We start from the raw sequence: 23294 nt of genomic DNA, 5'->3' as shown, positions 1-23294 counted from the left end.
CCACGGGATGGGGTGATGGCAGTCACTCGGATGGCTTTCAAAGGGGCTTTGGCAAATTCATGGAGGACGGGACGATCAATGGCTACTAGATGATGATTCAGTCTGGTGGCTCCCAGGATCAGCGGACAGCCTGATCCAAAGTACTAAACATAAGAGGGGCTTCTAGAATTGATTGATTAAGACGTCAAGGAGAAGCCGGTAGCTACCACTGTTTGCACTCTGGATTTCATGGGACCATGAGATCTGCATTGTTTTGCCTGTAGCTAACGCAAAGAACTTGGGAGAAGAACCTCCTAGGTCAGGTCAAAAGCACAGAACTGCAGGAGACCCGATGGTTGATCAATGGCTACTACTCTGGTGACACTCTTATCCCAAGGTGGTGTTCTCCACCTTCCTCTCTTATTTGCACAACAACCCTGTGAGGTAGGTTAAGTTGAGAAGTAGGAGATTGCTCAGTGAGGATTTTAAACTCGGATCTCCCCAGTCCCAATAGAGCATTCTACCTCTGGATCTTAATGCCAACATGATCGATCCCCAGATCCATTGCCTAACACAAGTAATTTTCCTCATTGACTTCTAACCACTCCCAGAAGAACCCACAAGAAAGACGACCCAAGAAAGACAAGGCGACAATGTCTTCAGATTAATTTCTATTTTATTTGGGGGTGGGAGGGAGGGGGAAAGACCCACTGGTTGACTCGTCTTCAGCGGCAAGCCAAGGCGCTTGCAGAGCTGAAGAGGAAGGCCGTGCAGAGAAGGCAAAAAACCTGGGGATCCAGAGACCTCCCAGGGGAAAATTCCTTCTCGGCTCCAAAAAGCGGCAACCAGCCAGGCCTGCAGGGCCAGGTTAAACAGTGGGCCTTGGTCAATCTGTGTTGGGGCAGGACCACCAATGGATGAGCCCACCCAGACACAGCTTGAGCTACTCTGGCTCAACCAAAAGGACCACGCCTTTGGGAGCTGGGTCTTCGAGCTGCTTGGGGAGCTTCTTCTTACAGGGAGGGGGAGACCCCGCTTCAGCCCTTTTGCCCGAGAGGGGCACGTTAGACGGTCGTGGCCTGAAAGAGAGAGAGAAAGAGAGATGCCCTTTGTTAAATGGGTAGGAGGCAAGTGGGGAAAGGGTGGGATGCCAAGGGGATGGGGTGGGTGGGTGGGGGTCCAACTTACCAGTAGGAGCTCCCGAAGGAGCCTGCAGGGGTCTAGGGGAGACAGCTCGGCGTCCTCTACCAGAAATCTGGATCCCCTACAGGGACTGAGATTGCGGAAAAAGCCCAGGACTTCGGCCGCCCTCCCACATCCCACGGGGGCAAAGGGGGAACATTAACCGTTTCCCCTCTCCCCCCCCAGGGAGACTTAGCTGCTCAGCAAAGGTGGGCTGCTTTTATTGGGGCTCAGAGGACAATGGAGTCTTATGATGCGGGCAGAAGTGGGAGGGGGCTGTGGTTGCTCTCCTTATGACAGCAGAAAGAGGCAGGCCATATTTAGAGGGGCTTTTAAAGGAACCATATACGGTCAAAAGGGGGGAGGCCAACAAGGATGAGATTGTGATGCCCTCTGGCAGAGCGGTCAGGCAATTGCTTTGTGATCAGTTTAATATCGTCTGATATGAAATAGTTGAGTGGCAGCAATTTAAGTGTTTTCCAAGCATCTTCCTAAAGGACAGTTATTACTGAGGGGGTTTTTTGGCAGTATGATTTTTCATTTGGCATGTGGACTTCAGTGCAACTTTAATAATATAAGAAAATAGAAGGGGGTGTGGTATACACTATAACATGCTTAGAATTAACAGAGGCACTCTTACCCCTGGACTTTGGGGCCGAAGTCCAGGGCCTCCACACCCCCTGGTCTGCACCCATATCCTCTGTATTTTGTCCTGAGTGGTTTGGTTTGTACCCTCAAGAACCTACATGCTAAAAAATGATGCTTAACTTGCAGTTGGTGGTGTGGGGGGGGGGCAGTGACTCTAAAGCGGTTTAGGTCCAGGCTCCAAAATTACCTAGTTGCACCTCTGAAAATGGAACAATTCAAAAATAAGCAGCTCAAAAAGCAGCTCTGAAGTGGTGGATACCAAGCAATGTCTCCAAAACAATGTCAGAGCAGCTGCTGAAGAGAAGATTGCTTTCATCATGTTTTGGTATCTTTCTTTAAAAGCAAAAATCTTTATAACGTAAAATACACATATAAGAAAATCTCTGAACATGTATGCAGAGAGAAAACATCAGGTCTATAAAATGACAATACCATATGTTTCATAAAACACAGTATTCCAAGGGAGATGGTACCAGCACAGAACAGAATGTATTCTGTAATCGATTGGAGCAGGGGCTGATGGGAGTTGTAGTTCAGCAACCTCTGGAGGCCTCCAACTTGGGAAGGCTTGGTCTAGACCAGGTCTGCTCAACTTTGGCCCTGCAGCTGTTTGGACAAGAGCTCCCATAATTCCTAGCCACAGTGGTCAATAGCCAGAGATTATGGGAGTTGTAGGCCAACATCTGCATGACAGCCAAAGTTGAGGAGACCGGGTCCCGACAATCCCCTTGAGAACATCCTTTTAATGGTGTAAGGTTTGGATTGGACCTTGCATTCAATGGTTTCTGTTTAGTTTGCAGTTCATGTAAATTCTGGGGTGTGAGGAGACGCACAAAAGGAAGTCCTTTTTCACACAGTGCATCATTAATCTATGGAATTCTCTGCCACAGTTTGTGGTGATGGTCACGTGCTTGGATGGCTTTGAAAGGAGCTTTGACAAAAGCATGGAGGACAGATCTATTGGTGGTGGCTACTAGTCTAATGGCGCAGCGGGAAAATGCTTGATGAACAAGCAGAAGGTTGCCAGTTCGAATTCCCGCTGGTACTATATCCGGCAGCAGTGATATAGAAAGGGGATCATGTCTACTCCAGCTTCCCACTTGTGAGTCATCAGGCGGTTCACAGCGAGGGGAGGTTCTCCGGCAGTTCTGTGCTTTGAACTTGAACTAGGAGGTCCTTCTCCCAGGCCCTTTGCGTTAGCTACAGGCAAAAAAGCTTCTCTATCCACTCTCTCTACTCCATGCAGCGTTTTCAACAATCTGTACGCAGCGTAATATATATTGAGCACACAAAATTTGCATGCATTTCCATCCTCTGATGAAAAGACACTGCATAGGTGCTGATTTTCTGTCACATTACCCCCCACACCCCGAAAGCTCTGTTTTTCTTTTCCCTTGGTCATGCCTGTCTTGTGACTTGACCTGCTTCACAAGGCTGTTGGGAAGGCGAAATGGTGGAAACCCACCCCTTGGGCATGCAGCGCAATGGTGACCCTAGACCCTAGAATATTTCTGCTGAATCTGCTGCACAGCAATGGTTGGAGAATGCACAAGGCACACACCTGAATCCAGGCACAGAGTCAGCCAAGTGGCGGCCTGGGTCCAGCCCCGCCTGGTGGCCTGGGTCCAGCCCCGGCTGGTGGCCTGGGTCCAGCCCTGCCTGGTGGCCGCTCTGCTGACATCCAGTGCGCCTTCCGGAGCCCAAGCCATGCCCTCCTGAGGTCTTCTTTGGCGGTTCCTACCATTGGCGGCCTGGGTTCTTTGAACCCTTTTGCACAATAGTGGCTACGCCCCTGCCTGAATCCCTCAAGCCAGCCACAATCGTGGGGATTCTGCTGTCTCCCATAGCCCTTGGGAGAACAAAACCGCCCACCAGGAAAGATGCCCAGAGATGCTATCAGTCTAGCTCTGTTCAGGCAGTTGGAGATGCTGTTGTGTCACTGAGTTCACCCCTGCTCAGGAGACCTCTCACACCCGAGCATTTAGAACAGGGCTGCTCCACTTCGGTACTCCTGCAGATGTAGGACTACAACTCCCAGAATCCCTGGCTACTGGCCACTGTGGCTGGGAATTGTGAGAGTTGTAGTTCAAAAACTGCTGGGTGGCCTAAGTTAGAAGAACTGCAACACAGAAATTGAAGCATGCAAGGTCCAGTCAAAACCTTACACCATGATGTGGGTATTCCCAAGGGGATCCGGCTCCTCAACGTTGGCCTTCTTGCAATTCTTGGCCTACAACTCCCAGAATCCCTTGCTACTGGCCACTGTGCCTGGGGACTGTGGGAGTTCTAGTCCAAAAAGAGCTGTGGGGCCAAGGTTGATCAGGGCGGTCTTCTAGACCAAGACTTCCCAAGTTAGGGGCCTCCAGATGTTGTTGAACTACAATTCCCATCAGCCCCTGCTCCCATTAATTAGGGAATGCACTCTATTCTGTGCTAGTCACACTTCCCTTGCAATACCCTGTTCATATTTATGCAACGTGCCGTGTGCTATTGTCATTTTATAGATCTGATGTTTCCTCTAGGCATACAGGTTCAGACATTTTTCTTATATGTGTATTTTAAGTTATATAGATTTCCCTTGGGCACGGGGGGACCAAAACATGAGGAACTCAATCTGCTCTTCAGAAGATGCTCTGGATTTGTTTGGGTGACATTGCTTACTATCCATTTTCTGAGCTGTTTATATCTGAATATTTCATTTCATAGTATATATCATCCCCCCACCCCGACCGTTTTTGTGTTTTTATTTTGGTCAAGTTCCACTGAGGGCTGCTTGCCAATTGAAAAACCATACTGCCAAAACACACACACACACCCCACCAAACACTTAAGGTTGTCTTTTGGGGAGATGCTTGGGAAACACCTAAATTGCTGCCACTCAACTATTTCATATCAGATGGTATCAAACTGATCACAAAGCAATTGCCTGATCCCTCTGCCAGTAGGCATCACAATCCCGCCCTTGTTGGCCTCCAGCCTTTTGACCATATATGGTTCCTTTAAAAGCCCAAGCTCACACCCAAGCATTTAGAACAGGGCTGCTCCACTTCGGTACTCCCGCAGATGTTGGCCTCCAACTCCCAGAATCCTTTGCTACTGGCCACTGTGCCTGGAGATTGTGGGAACTGTAGTTCAAGAAGAGCTGTGGGGCCAAGGTTGATCAGGGCTGGTCTAGACCAAGACTTCCCAAGTTAGGGTCATGCAGATGTCGCTGAACTACAACTCCCATCAGCCCCTGCTCCCATTAATTAGGGAATGCACTCTATTCTGTGCTAGTCACACTTCCCTTGCAATACCCTGTTCATATTTATGCATCGTGTCGTGTGGTATTGTCATTTTATAGATCTGATGTTTCCTCTAGGCATACAGGTTCAGACATTTTTCTTATATGTGTATTTTAAGTTATATAGATTTCCCTTGGGCACGGGGGGACCAAAACATGAGGAAATCAATCTGCTCTTCAGAAGATGCTCTGGCTTTGTTTGGGTGACATTGCTTACTATCCACTTTTTGCGCTGTTTATTTCTGAATATTTCATTTCATAGCATATATCACTCACACACACACCCCTGACCGTTTTTGTGTTTTTATTTTGGTCAAGTTCCACTGAGGGCTGCTTGCCAATTGAAAAACCATACTGCCAAAACACACATATCACACACACACACACACCCCACCAAACACTTAAGGTTGTCTTTTGGGGAGATGCTTGGGAAACACTTAAATTGCTGCCACTCAACTATTTCATATCAGATGATATCAAACTGATCACAAAGCAATTGCCTGATCCCTCTGCCAGTAGGCATCACAATCCCGCCCTTGTTGGCCTCCTGCCTTTTGACCATATATGGTTCCTTTAAAAGCCCCTCTAAATATGGCCTGCCTCTTTCTGCTGTCACAAGGAGAGCAACCACAGCCCCCTCCCACTTCTGCCCGCATCATAAGACTCCACTGTCCTCTGAGCCCCAATAAAAGCAGCCCACCTTTGCTGAGCAGCTAAGTCTCCCTGGGGGGGGGGGAGAGGGGAAACGGTTAATGTTCCCCCTTTGCCCCCGTGGGATGTGGGAGGGCGGCCGAAGTCCTGGGCTTTTTCCGCAATCTCAGTCCCTGTAGGGGATCCAGATTTCTGGTAGAGGACGCCGAGCTGTCTCCCCTAGACCCCTGCAGGCTCCTTCGGGAGCTCCTACTGGTAAGTTGGACCCCCACCCACCCACCCCATCCCCTTGGCATCCCACCCTTTCCCCACTTGCCTCCTACCCATTTAACAAAGGGCATCTCTCTTTCTCTCTCTCTTTCAGGCCACGACCGTCTAACGTGCCCCTCTCGGGCAAAAGGGCTGAAGCGGGGTCTCCCCCTCCCTGTAAGAAGAAGCTCCCCAAGCAGCTCGAAGACCCAGCTCCCAAAGGCGTGGTCCTTTTGGTTGAGCCAGAGTAGCTCAAGCTGTGTCTGGGTGGGCTCATCCATTGGTGGTCCTGCCCCAACACAGATTGACCAAGGCCCACTGTTTAACCTGGCCCTGCAGGCCTGGCTGGTTGCCGCTTTTTGGAGCCGAGAAGGAATTTTCCCCTGGGAGGTCTCTGGATCCCCAGGTTTTTTGCCTTCTCTGCACGGCCTTCCTCTTCAGCTCTGCAAGCGCCTTGGCTTGCCGCTGAAGACGAGTCAACCAGTGGGTCTTTCCCCCTCCCTCCCACCTCCAAATAAAATAGAAATTAATCTGAAGACATTGTCTTGTCTTTCTTGGGTCGTCTCTTTCTTGTTGGGGCTCCTGGGAGTGGTTAGAAGTCAATGAGGAAAATTACTTGTGTTAGGCAATGGATCTGGGGATCGATCAGGTTGGGATTAAGATCCAGAGGTTGATTGGGACTGGGGAGATCCGAGTTTAAAATCCTCACTGAGCAATCTCCTACTTCTCAACTTAACCTACCACACAGGGTTGTTGTGCGAATCAGAGAGAAAGGTGGAGAACACCACCTTGGGATAAGAGTGTAGTTGGTGAAAAACTTCAGCACTCGAGTTCACCAATCTGTCACAGAAGCACTGGATCTTTGCCTTCTTTCTGAACAACACTAATGAAAGGCACTTTCTCATACTGGAGATGGGGTTGCGTTCAGCGAACATTGGCCCGACCATTAAAATGTGCCACAGCTGGAAATCCTGCTCCTATCACAGATGTGGAGAAGATTTAGAGCTGCCACTATATTTTCTTTTACCTCCAAAATAATCGACAAGGGGGCATTACCCACAGAAACAAATGCTAGTCAGAATCTCTTTTGTTATCCTGAGCTCCCAGAGAAGAAGCCTCCACTTTGGTGAAGCCAAAAGGGTCATATATGGTCTACACCTATGGATCAAGGGAAGGCACATGGCTTGCAGATGCCCAAAAGGAGGGGGGGGCATCTGAGGGCCTGCTCAGTGATGCTAGATTGCTTTGTTGCTTGCTCTTTGTATTCAAGAGGTATAGAAACACTTCACCTCTAGTATCAAGAGGACAATCCTACACACTGCTTGGTTTGCATTTTCAGCTGTTTCTATTTTCGAATGGTTCTTTTTACTATATGTCCTCTTCCTTCAAGGAAGGGGCAATCAGGTCTGCTTATGAAGTCAATGTAAGAGACGCAAATGAAAAAGTAGAATACTGGGGGATGATGGGTTCAAAAACACTATACACCATCAGTGATCCAGGTACAGCAGTCACAATTAGGAGAACAGATCAAGAGCAAGCTCAAGTCTACACACACACAGATAAGCAGCATACAGTTTTTAGTTCTGGTCAGCAACAAGAGCCTCTCCTGCTTTCAGGTTTCTTGCAAGATCTACTCAATGAATCTTTAAACAAAGGTATCCTAGATACACACACAGACACACACACATGCGCTGAACTGGGGTGGGGCAGCCAGGGCACTGCCCTAGGCGCCACTGAGGGGAGGGTGCCACGCCAGTCCCTGCCACCCCCACCCCATTGCCCACCTGCCCAGCCCCAGGGCCCCTCAGCCACTTGCCATCCTGCTTACCTTCTGGGAGGCCTAGGATCCGCGGCTGGGCCTGCAAACTGCAGAGGGGCTCTTCTCTCCCCGCCTCTCAGCTGATCGGCGGGTGGGCGGGGCTTCCAGGGAGGCCTCCGAGTAGGCCTCCCTGAAGCCTGAACTCGGCAGGCCCCAAAGAAGCCAGGAAGAAGAAGGCAGGCAGAGTTCTCCGCAGCAGCAGACCCCCTTTCCAGATCATCCAGCACAGCTTTGGCCAGGTACTGTGAATTCCTTTTTCTGGTTTACCCCCCATATATAGGAATCTGCTTGCCATAGGGCTTTGATGTGGTGGGGGGGGAGACTGAGAAGTCTGAATATTTAATTTAAAACAGAGTGGAAACTTTGCTGGCTTTAAAAACAAAAACTATCTTAAAAGGCCTATAAGTGGCTTGTTAAATGGAAGAAAATTACAAAAACTTCTGGAACAATATTATATTATATTTATTCATTCATTCATTCATAAATGCACTTATGTTCAAGTTGTTTTGCAACCCAGAAGGTCTGGGTGAGAACTGTGAAGCATGTGTGTGCTTTTATTTTATTTTTCTTATGTGTGAACTGCTCTCCAAAAACTCACAGGGACTTCAGGGTAAATCTGGCCAACATGTGAATGCAGCACCTCCATTCCAGAGGAGATGTGTGTTAAAGGGCTTTAAAGCCCCCTGTGAAAAACCTCCTGGAATCAACTTTACTGAATTTGTTCAGGATTCTGAGAAAACAAACATAGGCTCACCCTGCATGGTTGAAAGTCTCCTTTGCTAATCTGCAGCGAGGGGGCTATTTTAATGATTAGTGTTTCTAGTGTGTTCTAGGCATTAAAATTAGCAGAAATATATAGTACTCAATGTATATCACTATATACTGTGAAGTGTGCATGTGTGCATTCAGTGAAATGTATTTCCAGGCAGCATACTTATTTTGAAATATGAGACTTAAATCCTTGGGGGCCTGGGGTGTGTGGAGGCCCTGGACTTTGAGGGGCTGGGGGCCCATTTTAAAATCTCATCTCTGGGCCCATTCCAACCTTGCTATGCCCCTGGCGGAATAGATACATCTGTATTGATCACTACACATGGGTTTCTGCACAACACCTGCACAGAAGAAACTCCCATGTAGAAAATGTGTCTCTTGTAAATTGACCCTTCCATGACTGGGATATCTGAGAGTTAGAGTCAATAATAAAAGAACAGCACACTGCTTGTGACAGGAAGGGGCAAATTACAATGATTTCTTAGTCTGGCTCTGGCAGGGGCTTGTTTTGGCCCTGGCAGAACTTGGCTGTCTGCTCCTGTTGCAAATGCCTCTGTCTAGTGTGGCAAACTAATGTATCCTCCTTCCTCCTGGTGTCAATGTAAGCACTAGAATGGTGAATGCACATATACCCCATCATGAGCCAACAGTCATCATAAGACAAAGGCTGGCAGGAATCATTCACTGGTTTATAGACCCCCCACCACCACCTTCTTCTTCCCCTATTTTGCTAGTGGCTATTTGGGCAGGTGATCCTCTAGGACAAAGTCGTGTTTTTAAAAAAGCATGAGATGAGACAGAGAAAATGACACTTGGAATCCTCACATAACTCCTGACTGTTGTTCTAAGTCTTTTACAGAGATGGCTCATGTTTTCAGGTTTTGATCAACAACCATGTCTAGATGGTACAGTGTTCCTTTTAACAGGGATTTCCAGATATTGTTGACTACAAGTCCCATCATTCCTGTTTGGACAGGGCTGCAATTTCACTGCTTGCCCTAAGCGATATTTTCCCTAGATACTCCTCTGGCAGTAGGCTCCTCCTGCCTACTGCTTATGTCCCATGGACACTATTTTCCTAGCCAGGCTCACCTCTGGTCCTGGAATCTAGCAAAGGAAAAAGGCATTAAGGACAGACTGTGATGAGGTAAGCTGTGAGGCGGGGGGGGGCATTCCACACCCCTTTTACTTTTAAAACCTGGCCCTTAGCCCTGCCTTACATGTCATTGAGGGAAGATCCAGTTGCTTGGGATTTATTCTGAGTCAGCCGGCCAGATTGGCTCTTCAGACAGTTGGGACACTAGGGACAGTGGGAGTCAATGCTGCTGATAGGATTTACACAGTGGCAGCTGAGGCACTGAGGGAGGGGGGCAGAAGACAGAGCAGGTGGGCACAGAACAAACTGCAGCTCTCTCACTCTCCTTGACCTGCCCAGGCTTTCACTTGAGCCACACAGACTGATCATTCACCAGGTTGAGCTGCACAGGCTGGCTATTTGCTGGATTGGGATCCCCTGCGAATGAACAGCCCACATAATTCAACCAGGTGAATGACCCGTCCACTTGGCTCTCGAGTTAAATCAGGGTGGGGTGAGGGGTCAACTGAGGGGTGGGGGAGGAAGAGAGAGTGAGTTGCAGCTGCAGCCTGTTCTGTGCCCACTTGTGCCAGCTCAGCAGTACCGGCCACCACTGGATTTACAGTCTTCAGAACCTGTGGGAGTAATAAATAGATTCAGCCTCCAGTCTTCAGAGTGCATAGAAGACATTATACTGGATCCTAGAGCCAGGAAATAAGGTCTAAAGCAGGCCTCAACTTAGGCCCCCCCAGCTGTTTTTGTACTGCAACTCCCATAATCCCCAGCCACAGTGGCCAATAGCCAGGGATTATGGGAGTTGTAGGCCAACATCTGCAGGAGGGCTGGAGTTTAGCAGCCTTGGTGTAAAGGAATATTTTCCATTGAGTTTGCAGAACCAGTTTCTGAGCCTTGCTATTATAGGTTGGCTTTAGCACAATGAATTATGTTGAGCAATGCCTTGTTTAGTGATCTTCATCTCGCCATACCCTTGTGGTAACCTACAAGGGAAGAACCATAATTCACCAGACACAGAATTCTGATAAAGAGCGATCCTAGCTTTTTTTATTATAAATGTCAGTGGCTATGCATGTTGTTGTCTCCCTTGCAGACAAGGCAGAAAGAGTTCAGAACAGAATGAGGCATGGCATTGTGGTACTGTGTAGTTTGAGGGAGGTTGGGGGTTAGTTATCAATATAAGTAGAATAACCAGATGTAGAGAAGGACAAACTGATTGTAGCTTTTCATCCAGCAGCAGGAGAAAAGCTCCATTTGCTGAACTTCTGTGCAACTATTAAAGGGGCATGCAGAGGTACACTAGGTAATTTTGGAGCAGGCTTGGACTGGCCCACAGGGCAACAGGGCATATTCCCAGTGCACCCCACTGCACTCAGCAGCAATGAATACTCCCACCCTTAAGTGCCCATTCAGCTCAAAACCCGGCGTTCTCCCCACATACATTCCACCACCCTCTCAGTGCCCCCAGTCCGGCCCTGTTTTGGAGCTTGGATTTAAAGGCCTTTGGAGCCGCCCCCTCCCCCCCGCAAGTTAAGCATCATCCCTCTAAATATGCATTAGCAGAAACATTTCAACACACAACTTAACATATTCCCACCCCACATATTTCTTTCCCCACTCCCCCCTCTCTCTCTAAAGCACCCGGCACAGGTCATAATCGCACACGGCCACCCGGCACAGTGTGGGCCAGCGGCCCAGGACAGACTAAAGAGGATTTGGGGGCCCCAGGGGGTGTGGAGGCCCTGGACTTTGGCCCCAAAGTCCAGGGGTAAGAGCGCCTCTGGGGGCATGAGCCCTGTCCTTCTCTGTCTTTGAGCATCCTAAATTTAGAAGAAGAAGAAACCAAAAGAAGCTCTGCTAGGTGCAGGAGACAATTAAATAGAGAAAGGTGGACATACTGAGGAAAATTATGCAGAATAGCCCTATTGAGATTAAAAGAACAAGTTAATGTCTTCATCTATTTTTTTAATTTCAGTGGGACTACTTTGAATAATTTTCCTCAGTATGCCAGTCAGAGTCATTTATTTACATAAGAACAGCCCTGCTGGATCAGGCCCAAGGCCCATCTAGTTCAGAATCCTGTTTCACACAGTGGCCCACTAGATGCCACTGGGAGCCTACAGGCAGGAGTTGAGGGCATGCCCTCTCTCCTGCTGTTAGTCCCCTCCAACTGGTACTCGGAGGCATCCTGCCTTTGAGGCTGGAGGTGGCCCACAGCCCTCCGACTAGTAGCTGTTGATAGACCTCTCTTCCATGAAGTTATCCAAACCCTTCTTAAAGCCATCCACGTTTATTTAACAAATTCATATATCGTCCAAAACGTATGTCTCTGGGCAGTTTACAGTTTAAAAGAAAACAGTACAAAGCTACAGAATTAAAATATTAAAACAATTTAAAATTTAACACAATGCTAAAATGGTAAAAACTATTAAAAACTGTAAATCTAATTACAAGCCTGGGTGAACAAATGTGTCTTAACTGCCTTTTAAAAAGTTGTCAGAGATGGGGAGGCTCTTATTTCAACAGGGAGTGCATTCCAAAGCCTTAGGGCAGCAACAGAGAAGGCCCGTCCCTGAGCAGCCACCAGACGAGCCGCCGGCAACTGTATGCGAACCTCTCCAGATGATCTCAAAGGGCGGTGGGGATCATTTGCAGTCCTAGCACATTTAAAGGCAAGTATACATGTTTACTCAAATAGAAGATGACCCTGAATTTAAGATGACCCCCTTAAAAAATATAAATACACCTGTTTTTACCTAAAAGGAACAGCACTCTGAATTTAAGCCAATCCCCCAATTTCTAACATCAAAGAACCTGGGGGGAAACCTAGTCTTGGATTCAGGTAAATACAGTAGCTCTTCATCAGGGGACTAAAAGGATGCATTCAAAGTACATAACCAATATAACCAACTAGCATTACAATACAGTTCAGAATAGTTCTTTCTTTTAAAGCTTGCATTTTAATTTAGGCCAGTTTTAAAATGTCTTGACAGGCATGTGCAGGTCCCTATAATAAATTTCCGTAGACTTATCAAAATTCTTTTTGCTTCCCTCAGTATTCTTTTGCTTCCCCTGATGTCCTTCTCATATCAAATGTTGCTTTAGGCAACAGCTGGCAGCAATTCTAACCTGGTGAACAAGAACCTAAAAGTGCTCATCGCCTATTGAGCCTTGTTGACTTTGCAGTCTTTTTGGAATGATTCAATAACACTAGTGCAGATGAGGAGCTCAGTTCCAGTCTGGCCATTGTGCTGGGTGCTGTACAAATATTAGTAGTGTGCATGGTTCGGTTCGGGCACGCTGTTACAGACCTCCGGACCGGTTCGGCAGTCCGGAGGTTCGGATGGGCGTGGGCATGTAGCTTTAAGCGGGGGGGTGGTGGTACTTACCACCACCCCCGCCACTCTTCCCCCTACAGCGCTGGTCCTTTTAAACATCTTCTTGGGGCGGCAGACTTCCTCCCTGCCGCCCCTGCCCCCGTCGTTCCTTAAGGCTTAAAAGAGACTAGAGCTAGCGGCGCGCATGTGCCCTGCGCAGCGCGCGCGCTTGTCTTTGACGCTGGCACGCGCCGCATCACATGTGATGTATGTGGCGCACGCACGCCAGCGTCAAATACATGCGCGCTGCTAGCTCTAGTCTCTTTTAAGCCTTAAGGAACAACGACGGGGGCAGGGGCGGCAGGGAGGAACTCTGCTGCCCCAAGATGATGTTTAAAAGGACCAGCGCTGGAGGGGGAAGAGCGGTGGGGGGGGGGGTAAGTACTACCCCCCCACTTAAAGTAACAGTCCCCCCCCGCATGCACACCCCTAACAAATATATGTTTAAAAAATGATCCCAAAACTTATTGCTATAAAAAACAAAACTGTGCAGAAAAAAAAAGGCAGAGAGAAACAAAATTAGACAAATACTATTCGATGAGGCTGGGCTTGGCTGTCTGTGAAAATTGTCGGGATCCACACTGATCCCAGCAGTACTGTGGCACCAAGCCCAGCGCCGAAGCCTGGCTCCTAGCTGAGTTTAAGGGCACAAATGTGCCCTTAACCCATCTCCCGGTATTGTGTGTAAGCGCGAGCTGCTTGCTGCTCCCGCGCTGACACAGAGACGGGTGCCTAGAGTGTCTGCCCCCTGGGAGACTTCCCCAGTGCACTGCGCTTGGCGTGTGGTGAACTGTGGGATGCTCAGAGGCCAGAATAACGAGTCCCAGCCTCACAGTGATCCACCCTGCTACATGCTGCACGGAGCAGGGCTGTTCGTGTGGGAACACACTGCACGCTCCCACCAAGGACAAGTCGATTGTCTGGGGGAAGGCAAGATTTGCAAAGCCTTCCTCCCGTCCGCCTGCTTGGTGAGTCGTGTGAATGGCCTCTATATGATAGACAGGGCATCTGGCTGATCGCTCAGCAGCTGCCTAATTGCTGCTGATTTTAAAAAATTATGGAGTGGTTTTACTACACTGAAAAGCACGAGGCAGTAAAAGGCAAAGACTTTCAGTGCAGCTTCTTCTTAAGGTAAACGACCAAGAGCTCCGTTAATTTTATCCTGTATGGTTCCTTCCCACTGGGAGGTACTTCATAGTCTTCCGACACTCCAGCAATGCTGTCTTTTTCTCCTGCCATTGATCCAGAAGGCGAGACTCCAGGTCTGCAGGGCTGTGCGTCCACTTTCCATCCATTCTGTTGTGTTTGCAAAATGTTACAACGAAACCAATTTTCTTTCCATTATTATTACCATCTGTCACAAAAGGAATAGCAGACTGAAGACAATGTTTCAGAGTAGTTTACGGGCACTCTCCCTTGCCCTTCTTTGTAATTAGCAAACATCGAGTGAGCAAATGTATGCAAGCCAAGTCAAGAGGGAAAGGAGAATTGTTAAGAGAAATAATTCACAAGCAAGGTGTTGGGAAAGGCTAGTGTGAACTGGGGGGTAGAGAACTGGGGATAGCTTCCTGGTAGAGTAGAGCTTTGCATGCAGGATGCCCTGCCCTGTTCTATTCCCAGCATCTTCAGGGAGGGCAAGGAAAACCCCCAATCTGAAATCCTGGGGAGCTGCTGCCAGTCAGTGTAGACAATACTGAGCTAAGTGGACCAATCAGAGATGTCATAAGACATGTCTCATTGGGGTAGCAGAAGCAAAAATTGGAGGGGCAGGGTTGAGAAACAGGTCACCATCAAGGAGGTTTCTCACAAATGAGAGGAGCAGAATTCTCATTTGGGGGTACTGCCCCATCCTTCCCACCCACCCCTTGCTACAGCCTCATTTGTTTGTGTCAGACTCCCACAGGACGAAGTGGGCTCCTGGCCCTTTTTGTACCCCAGAAGAGAGGCATACTTACCCCTGGACTTCCGGGCTGATGTCCAGGGTCTCCACAGCCCCTGGAGCCCCCCAAATCCTCTTTAGTCTGTCCTGGGTGGTATGGTCCTCCTGTGGAGCATGATGATGCTTAATTTGCAGGGGAGCAGGGGCCTCCAAAGGCCTTTGGGTTCAGGCTCCAAAATTACCTAGGTGCACCTCTGGTCCAGAATGACAAGGTAGGCACAGAAAAGGTCAGCCTCAGGAACAGCCAGGGGAGGAGGTGAGTTTGTCACCAGAGTCATCCTGGCTTGCTGCATTCAGCCAGTTCCCTCTCCTGGGGAAACCCCCGGCACCCATACTCAGAAACAGCTCCTCATCTTCAGCTGCCTTGCCTTTAAATGCGCCAGTGCAGAGCTGACAGGGCTTAAAGCCTACTTCCTGCCCCACCCCTTCATCACCTTGCTTCATGTTTCCTGACCCGCCCAATCTAGCTGTCTCCCTGGAGTTATTCGCTGTAGTCCTCCCTGCCTTGTCCTTGCAACCCCACTGGGACCCAACCAGCCTGGATCCTTCTCACCCCTGCCGTCCCCTGAAGGGAACAGAAGCCCCACAAGAGGGATGCCACACCCTTCTCCAGAGGGCCACACAGGCAACCAGGTAACTTGGCATCCCAACAGTTTGTTTGACTGGCAGTGTTGAAGAACTACATCAGCTAAATAACTGAATGTGCCTGTGAGTTCAAAGTACTATTTGCCGAGGAATCTGTTTGCTGCATTTCTGAATGATTCCCTGCTCTGGCCTCACCTCCTTTCAGTCAGTGAGCTGGTTCACACAGTCATTCAGATCTAGATTTAATGTGGATTACCAGCATTAATGAAGCCGCCTAATGGCGCAGCGGGGAAGTAACTTGCCTAGAGAGCAAGAGGTTGCTGCTTTGAATCCCCACTGGCATGTTTCCCAGATTATGGGAAACACCTATATCAGGCAGCAGTGATATAGGAAGATGCTGAAAGGCATCCTCTCATACTGTGCGGGAGATGGTAGTGGTGAACCCCTCCTGTATTCTACCAAAGAAAACCACATGATTCTGTGGCCGCCAAGAGTCAACACCAACTCAACAGCACAACAACCAGCATTAGTGTGATTGAAGCCCACACTAAGGTGGTTTATGACCCGAGATGAATCTGAGGGCTGATCCTCACAATTGCTTGATATTAGGTAGCTATTGGCTTAACATAGTGATCTTCACTATTTTTCTAGCGGGGTCTACTTTGGGCCAAAACTTTCAATGTGAGCACCATTTCCCAATACACTGACCTCCATGCAGTATTGCGCTGTGCCCTTTAAGAGAAAAGGGGTCCTCTCAAGCTCCACCATCATCATGGAAGATGCACACGGAGAACTGGGAAGTGTAGAACTCTGTGGGGGAAACACTGGGTAGGACTGCACCTCCCAGTCTCCATGTGAGCCTTCCAAGATGATGCCGGAACTCAAGATGTCTCCATGTCCCTTAAAGGAACCCACTTGCACTGGGCAAAGTGCAGCATTGCATGTTGGGAACGGTCACTTCCACACAGAACCAAGGGGGCCATGTGGAGTAGTCGGCTTCAGCTGAGACTCCACACAGGCCTAATACAATTAGTCAGGGAGCCCCACGTACGGTCAGTGGGAGCCACTGCTGGCTTCCAGGTCTTGCAATAAAGAACACCGGCTTAGCTTTATGTCCCAGCTGTAAACCAGCAGTCAGGCTGCAGTGCAAAGGCACCCTGCAAATCTCTCATCCTAGTTTTCCATAGCGATAGAGAGCTTGGTTGGCTGAGAACTCCACAAGCCAAGCCGATTGCCTGGTATGCTTTTAAAGCCTTCTTATGGGGCACTAGACAATGAAACGTCTGCAGTTAGGCAAAAATTCTGCAATGTGGTAACACGAGTAATTAATTAGACTCCTGCTGCCAGGGGCACTTAGAGTCCCAGCTGATGACAGTCTAATTAAGAACTTCCCTACTGTGTAAATTTTAGATAATCATTTGCTTTGGAACAAATTAACAATGGCTTTTCTAATAGTTTGTTTCACGGGGGGCTAATTAGAGTAATTAGTGGCACAAATGGAAAGGAGCCTGAATAGGCATTTTTGACTTGTAGTTCATTAATGCCCAAAGACTTTTGTCGGATAGTATGCTGCAATTTTTTATCAAGGGAAAACACTCGCTTCCCTCCAAACCTGGTGCTGTGTCTTTGGCTGTACATATGGCTGCTGAATCCAAATCCAAGGATTTGGACCTTTTGATGAAGGTGACTTTGAAAGCAGAGTGCTTGTTTACAGATCAGCTTGAGCAAATGGATGATAACTCCAAGGAGCTATTCAGATACACTAGAATACTGGAGAGGTTTTGTATGAATCACTATCACACACAATTTGCATGCTCTCTCTCTCTCTCTCTCTCTCTCTCTCTCACACACACACACACACACACACACACACACACACACACACACACACACAATCCTCAGCTGCAAAGGGTTGTATTTCACAGATTCATTGAAGTCTGCTTTCGCATGTTTCAATGTATGCCTATGTGTGGAGTGGTGACTGTAATCCACATTTGTACTTACCTTTTCCACTGACATCACTAGACTCAAAGGTTCAGGCCCACTGTTTAAAATCAGTAACTATTACTAGCTATTGATTGTGCTTTTAGTTTCTATGTATTTATTTGCTTAGGGCCAGTAAGATGCCACGGCTAACATGATGTGCAGGGTTATGGAGACGAAACGCTACACCTTGGAGCTGCTGCAGTTGGAAGTCAGCCCCGACACTGTTCAGAACATGCAGTTGTGCGAGCAGTGTTTCAGCCCATTCTTGACAGTGTTGGGTCTGCCTTCCACTCCTGCAGCAGCTCCGGGATGCAGCGTTAACATCTCCATAATTCTGCACATCATGTTAGACTTTGATTTTCATTCAGAGAAAAGTGGGAGAAGGAAAGGAAAACTATCCAGAATCCCAGTCAGGCAGAGGTCCTTCCCAGCCCTGCTATTTCAGATCCTGAAGCTGGAGGTTGTGAATTGAACTTGCGGCCTTTTGCATAAACTGAGCAATATGGAGAACTTTCTCCCAAATGTTCTCTGAATTTCAGGGTCCCTGAGGAAAAACAAAAGCAAGTCACTACAGTAGAATATGAATTCCCCATATCTCAACAAGCCACACTGAGCAGACGACTTTAAAATTGTGGATCCTTCCCCCATATTGTATTAGCAATATTCAGGAGACTTCTTATCATCACTTGAAAATAACCTTTTTCTTCTCTTGCTCCATCAAAAAGGGCCATAACTGGGAGTGCCCATAGCTTAGTTCATGCAGACGGTCTCACATTCAGCCTGTGGTCTCCAGTTCCAGGATCTGAAGTAGCAGGGCTGAGAAGGGCTTCCTTCTGCCTGGGATTCTGGAGAGCTCCTGTCAAGCACAGTAAGTCAGGCAGCTCAGTTAGAACAAATTGAGTTGCAAGCAGAGCTACAAGGCATGTCAATGTAGAGCCCTACTTATAAAAGTAGTTGATGATAATAATTTCTAGAATTGCAAAGCACATTCCACACTCTCTTCTGTCTGTCCTTTTCCAAGCTACTAATAAGTGGAGGTTGAAATACTGTTATGTTCTCTTTCCCATGACAACCAGGGTAAGCCACAGAGAAGCTCCTCAAAGCAAAGTACATTGTGACCCTGACTACCTGCTGCTGGATGTTAGCTATGGTATTACCTTAACTTGACAATTTGCCTGGGTAACACACACTGCCAGCTTCCAACAACATCAAATATTCTTTCAGTATGCCTTTCCTTTGCTCTCTAAAGGTTGCTGGGGAGGTTCCATTATGACTGGATACTGAGGTGCTGATGAGTCACACTCCCAGAGTTAGGCCAGTGCACTGGCTTAAAGAGGTGTTGGAGAATATGACACTCTTTTTAAAAAGTTGAGTGTATATAATGAGCAGGCAGGAAACATTTAAGACAATTACTTCTGAAATGCACATTGCAGTATCTTTTCTGACAGATGTTTGATTTGCCACTTATGCAATAAAATGGCTTGCCAGGATAAAGTGAGATGGAGAATTAATTGGCATACTTCTACTTGCTGCTATGAACAGCTGATGATCTGGTCTCATCAAAGGTTCAGTGATCAGGGGGTCTTTACCTCCCATTCCTTGGGGACATTGGAAACTGCCATAGGCACACATAGGATGTTTGTTTGTTAGTTACAGTTAATCTTTCTTCCATCATGAATCTTAGGGAGGCATAAATGGAGTTCTCAGAAAGTCACTCATCCAGGCACTAACCAAACATAGGCCTATTTAACTTCAGCAAGTCCTGAAGTTCACCACTACCACCACCACTACCACCACCATGGAGCCACTCCTGCCGCTGCCAGGGAGCCGCTGCCACTGTGACAGTCAGATAGGTGCCTTCTTGCCCGCCACCCGAACCCCTTTTTACGTAGGCAAATCCCCCTTTGCTTGTAAAGGGAAATCCTTACCAGACCCCCCTTTACAGACAAGGCAATCGAACCAGGTCAAACCAGTTCAACAGCATGAGCTGAACTGCCACGGTTTCTAATTAACCAGTTCGCAGACCAGGCAGTCTGGTTCAAATTTGAACCGAACCACCTGTGCCAGTTTTGTGTACATACCTAGCATACACATAAGTCAACCCATGTGTCAAAACTACAGTTTAACACTTTTCGCTAATGAAAAACCTTAACCACTAATGAAAAACCTTAATCGCTAATAAAACAAAGCAATGTTATGCCTATGACTACTCATGGGACTCTCGGGTGCTAGAAATGGAGTTTAGATTTTCTAGGGTAGATGAACATGGAGGTGGAGGGAACCAGGCATGAAATGGGAGTCTTAAGTTCCTGGGGGAGAACTCTGGGCACCAGACCAGGGTGTAGGTCTGGGGCTCATTATCTGGTACTCAAGGAAAGGCTAAAACCCACTTCCTAGGAGAAGATATGTATATGAAGGCAGGCAAAGAATCCTAGGGTTTGGTTCGCTGTAACAAAGGGGGGCTATTCTCACGATCATGAAAAATTGGGCTAGGAAAGCCTAGCCCGATTTTTCCTGATGGTAAGAACCACTGGGCTTGGCTGCGAGCCTGGTGGTTCTCCAGCGGGTAACCCGCTTTGGTAGCCCTCCTCTTAGCCCGGGTTTGCAGAGCAAGCGCTCCGCAACCCCAGGCTATCTGGTCGTGAGTAGCTGCGGCGCAGCTCCGCACCATGGCTACTCATGAGGAGACCCCCGAACGGGAGGCGAAAAGTCACCTCCTGGCTCTGGGGGTCTCGCCAGCATGCCCTGTGGCTCATGCACGGCATGCTGGAGCTTGCGGGGGGGCAATTGCCCCCCGCTCCCCCTAGCCCCTGCTGGCTCCGTCACGGAGCCAGCAATTGTGTGGGCGGGTGATCCGGCCGCCCAGGGCTACTGCCCCGATCGTCTGCAGGGAGAGCGGGCTTAGCCTACTCTCCCCGCAGTATCATCAAAAGCGAGTCTCACTGATTGTGAGATCCACCTCAGGGTGTTCTTAGTCTAGTAGGCCCGGACCAAGCGGTTCAGGAAGACCCAACATACTCCTGACCTTGTGTTGGCTTGCTGGTCAGGGGATTAGCCGCCTAATAAGAGGGCCAGTCCACCAGAGAAAACAGAAGCACCATGTGTTTCAGTTCTCCATTTGACTGCACTCTTATGAGGTAGATCTTCCAACTATAGGGCCCTCTGCTGATGTGGGGCTCCTGGTACCTTTGGTTAACTCATGCTCCATACCTTCCCCTTTCTACTCAACCTTTCCAGACTTCCAAGGGGTCTGGGCTGCTTCAGATGGGCAGGCAGATTCGGAAAGTGGCTTCAGGCAGGCAGATTAGGAAAGACTGAGGATAACTCCTATGTTCAGGGCTAATAAGGCCTGGTTAGGCCTGATATTGAGGGGGATGCAAATTAGTCACTGTGGCGAACACTGGGGAAGGGCACCTGTGAACCTGAGTGGTCTCTGGCTAGCCAGGTCATGAACACCAAAACCGAGCATGGGGATATGTTGCGTGGAGACTAGACTCTCAGATGGGGCACTTATATACCCAGCTCGTGGCAGTTGCCAGGAGCGAGAGAGATGTTACTGAGTGACCCGTCCCTGGGATTTGGATGGAATTTTCAAATAGGGACGTGCACAAACCTGTTCAGAGGCCCTTTTACGGGCCTCCAAACAGGTTCAAACACTGGCTGGTTCAACGACAGCGGGGGTGAGATGACTTTAAGGTCGGGGGAGGGTGCACTTACCCCTCCCTCAACTTTCCTCCCGCTGGCACTGGCCAGAAAACTGGTCCAGCGGGGCGGCAGTGTACGTCCACTCTTTGGACTGGAAATAGGCACAAGTAGCTCATGAGTATGTGCCCACTGGGCATGTGTACAACATACGTGTACGCACCAACTTGCACGCACGCACCAACATGTATGAGTGCAAGCTACTTCCACCTACTTCCAGTCCAAAGAGTGGACAGGGAGGCAGGGTGGTACGCTGCTGCCCCACCAGACTGGTTTTCCAGCCAGTGCCGGTGGAGGGGAAAGCGGAGGGAGGGGTAAGTGCACCCTCCCCCACCCTTAAAGTTATCCCACCCCCGCTGTCAAACCGACCCCTGCTGGTTCCATGCACATCACTACTTTCAACTGGGCTGGGTGGTGAAAGCCCTTTAGCCTATGTGTGTGGCTCTATGGCCAGGTACTCTCATGAGAGAGTGGTCTACTCTGAAGCAGGATCTGTCTTCATTGCATAAGAGGCATCTCTTTGCGATTGAATCCTGCTCTAGATGGACAGTTTTTCTAATGAGGTTTGGCCTAGACTAAGCATGCTTTCACCCCAGGGGAAGGGGCTAGGCCCCTCCTCACAAACTAACTGGCACAAAAGGATAGAACAAAATTCCTATAATACCGAAAAGCAAAAATGGCTTTAACCTATCCCTAGCAGCCTAATTCCATACATCCATACCTGGTCATTCATACACAGGACAGCGAAGGGGGTCTAGAGGGAGGAAATTAATAATTAAAAAAAACCCTGGAGACATGGGGAGGACAGGACAATGAATCTCCTGACATACCTGCTGAAGAGTTGGGCTAGTTTGAGGTCCTGGACCTGGGGGTCAAGAACAGAGGGAGAGAACAAGAGCGAGATGCCTAGTGCCTAGGACCCTAGTCTCCTTAAATAGAGTTGGGTCCATGCAGTGGAAGAATTCCAGGGGTCCCAGACCCTCGTGGGGTAGGGCTGGGAGATAAAGTTGGGATAAGCAATATGTTTGTTTTATTTTATTTTATTTTATTTTATTTTATTTTATTTTATTTTATTTCTATACCGCCCAAAACGCAAGTTCTCTGGGTGGTTTACGAAACAATAAAAACAGCCAATAAAAGATTAAAACATTTCAATAATTAAAATTAAAAAGTTAAAACGATTAAAACACAATTAAAACACAATTAAAACAGTATCTAATTAAAAGCCTGGGTGAACAAATGTGTCTTGACTGCCCTTTTAAAAGTTGTAAGAGATGGGGAGGCTCTTATTTCAGCAGGAAGTGTGTTCCAAAGCCTCGGGGCAGCAATGGAGAAGGCCCGTCCCTGAGTAGCCACCAGACTGAGTAGCCACCAGGCTTTTCACATTGTGCCAATCTTTTGCAAGGCAGGTGATGAGCTTTGCCTCTCAATCCCCTGGGTGGATTGAGAGGGTGGACCCTTGTTTGTTTAGGGATCTTAGGGGATTGGATTGGTGGAAGTACTTCTGAAGAACACAGGGAGTCATGCAATTAAGAGCATTTGATAAACTGAGATAGCCAAAGGGGCCTCTGAGTCATCAGTCTCGGGATGGCCAAAGGGATTTCAGGCCAGAAAGTCACTCTTGGTCATCAGCATGGCTCAGACACATGAGACCCATTTCCAGGATTCTCATATATGTGACTTTTTGACCCTTCCTTTTGCCAGCATGTATACACCTCTTTCCCATACTTCAAAATACAGGTTCTCCATACCATCACTGCATGTAGGGGTGCAGGGGACTGTGTCAAAAATGGCCACTGCCTGTAACATCAAATAAATATTACCTTTATGTTACAGGGACTATATGCAACTCCTAAACAGTGAGCCCCTCCCTGCTCCCAAATGCATCCCTTCCCCTTCTGCCATTATTTAAGTCATCTTCTGAAGCTCTGCTCTTGGTTCAATTTTTATCAGAAATGAGACTGATTATAATGAGCCAGGGACTTTTTGGTGGTGACACCTATTCTCGGAAATGCCTTTCCTTTCGAGACAGC

General features: G+C 48.2%; 1 protein-coding gene and 2 long non-coding RNA genes across 4 annotated transcripts in view; 2 read left to right on the top strand and 1 right to left on the bottom strand.

Annotated features, from left to right (window-relative positions):
* Positions 1-637: 637 nt before the first annotated feature.
* On the bottom strand, positions 638-1443 carry LOC128347362 (uncharacterized). Its single transcript, XR_008317527.1, has 2 exons — positions 1168-1443; positions 638-1058 (listed from the first exon to the last, which is right to left on the bottom strand). It is a non-coding gene; the product is annotated as an uncharacterized LOC128347362 (long non-coding RNA).
* Positions 1444-5234: 3791 nt separating this feature from the next.
* Positions 5235-6528, top strand: LOC128347363 (uncharacterized). The gene is made up of 2 exons (XR_008317528.1): positions 5235-5998; positions 6108-6528. It is a non-coding gene; the product is annotated as an uncharacterized LOC128347363 (long non-coding RNA).
* A 1401-nt stretch (positions 6529-7929) lies between these two features.
* LOC128346400 (SUN domain-containing protein 3-like) overlaps positions 7930-23294 on the top strand; it is a 141811-nt gene continuing 126446 nt past the window's right edge. Inside the window, exon 1 of one of the 2 annotated variants that reach the window (XM_053299669.1) lies at positions 7930-8050. The gene's annotated coding sequence lies outside the window, so the exon portion shown is untranslated. The remainder of the gene's footprint in view (positions 8051-23294) is intronic. The other variant, XM_053299668.1, reaches the window with a different exon arrangement.

The sequence above is a fragment of the Hemicordylus capensis genome, chromosome 2 (assembly GCF_027244095.1).
Source record: "Hemicordylus capensis ecotype Gifberg chromosome 2, rHemCap1.1.pri, whole genome shotgun sequence".
NCBI lineage: Eukaryota > Metazoa > Chordata > Lepidosauria > Squamata > Cordylidae > Hemicordylus > Hemicordylus capensis.
The sequence above is the reverse complement of the archived record's forward strand: the minus strand, read 5'-3'. Positions and strand labels throughout refer to the sequence as shown.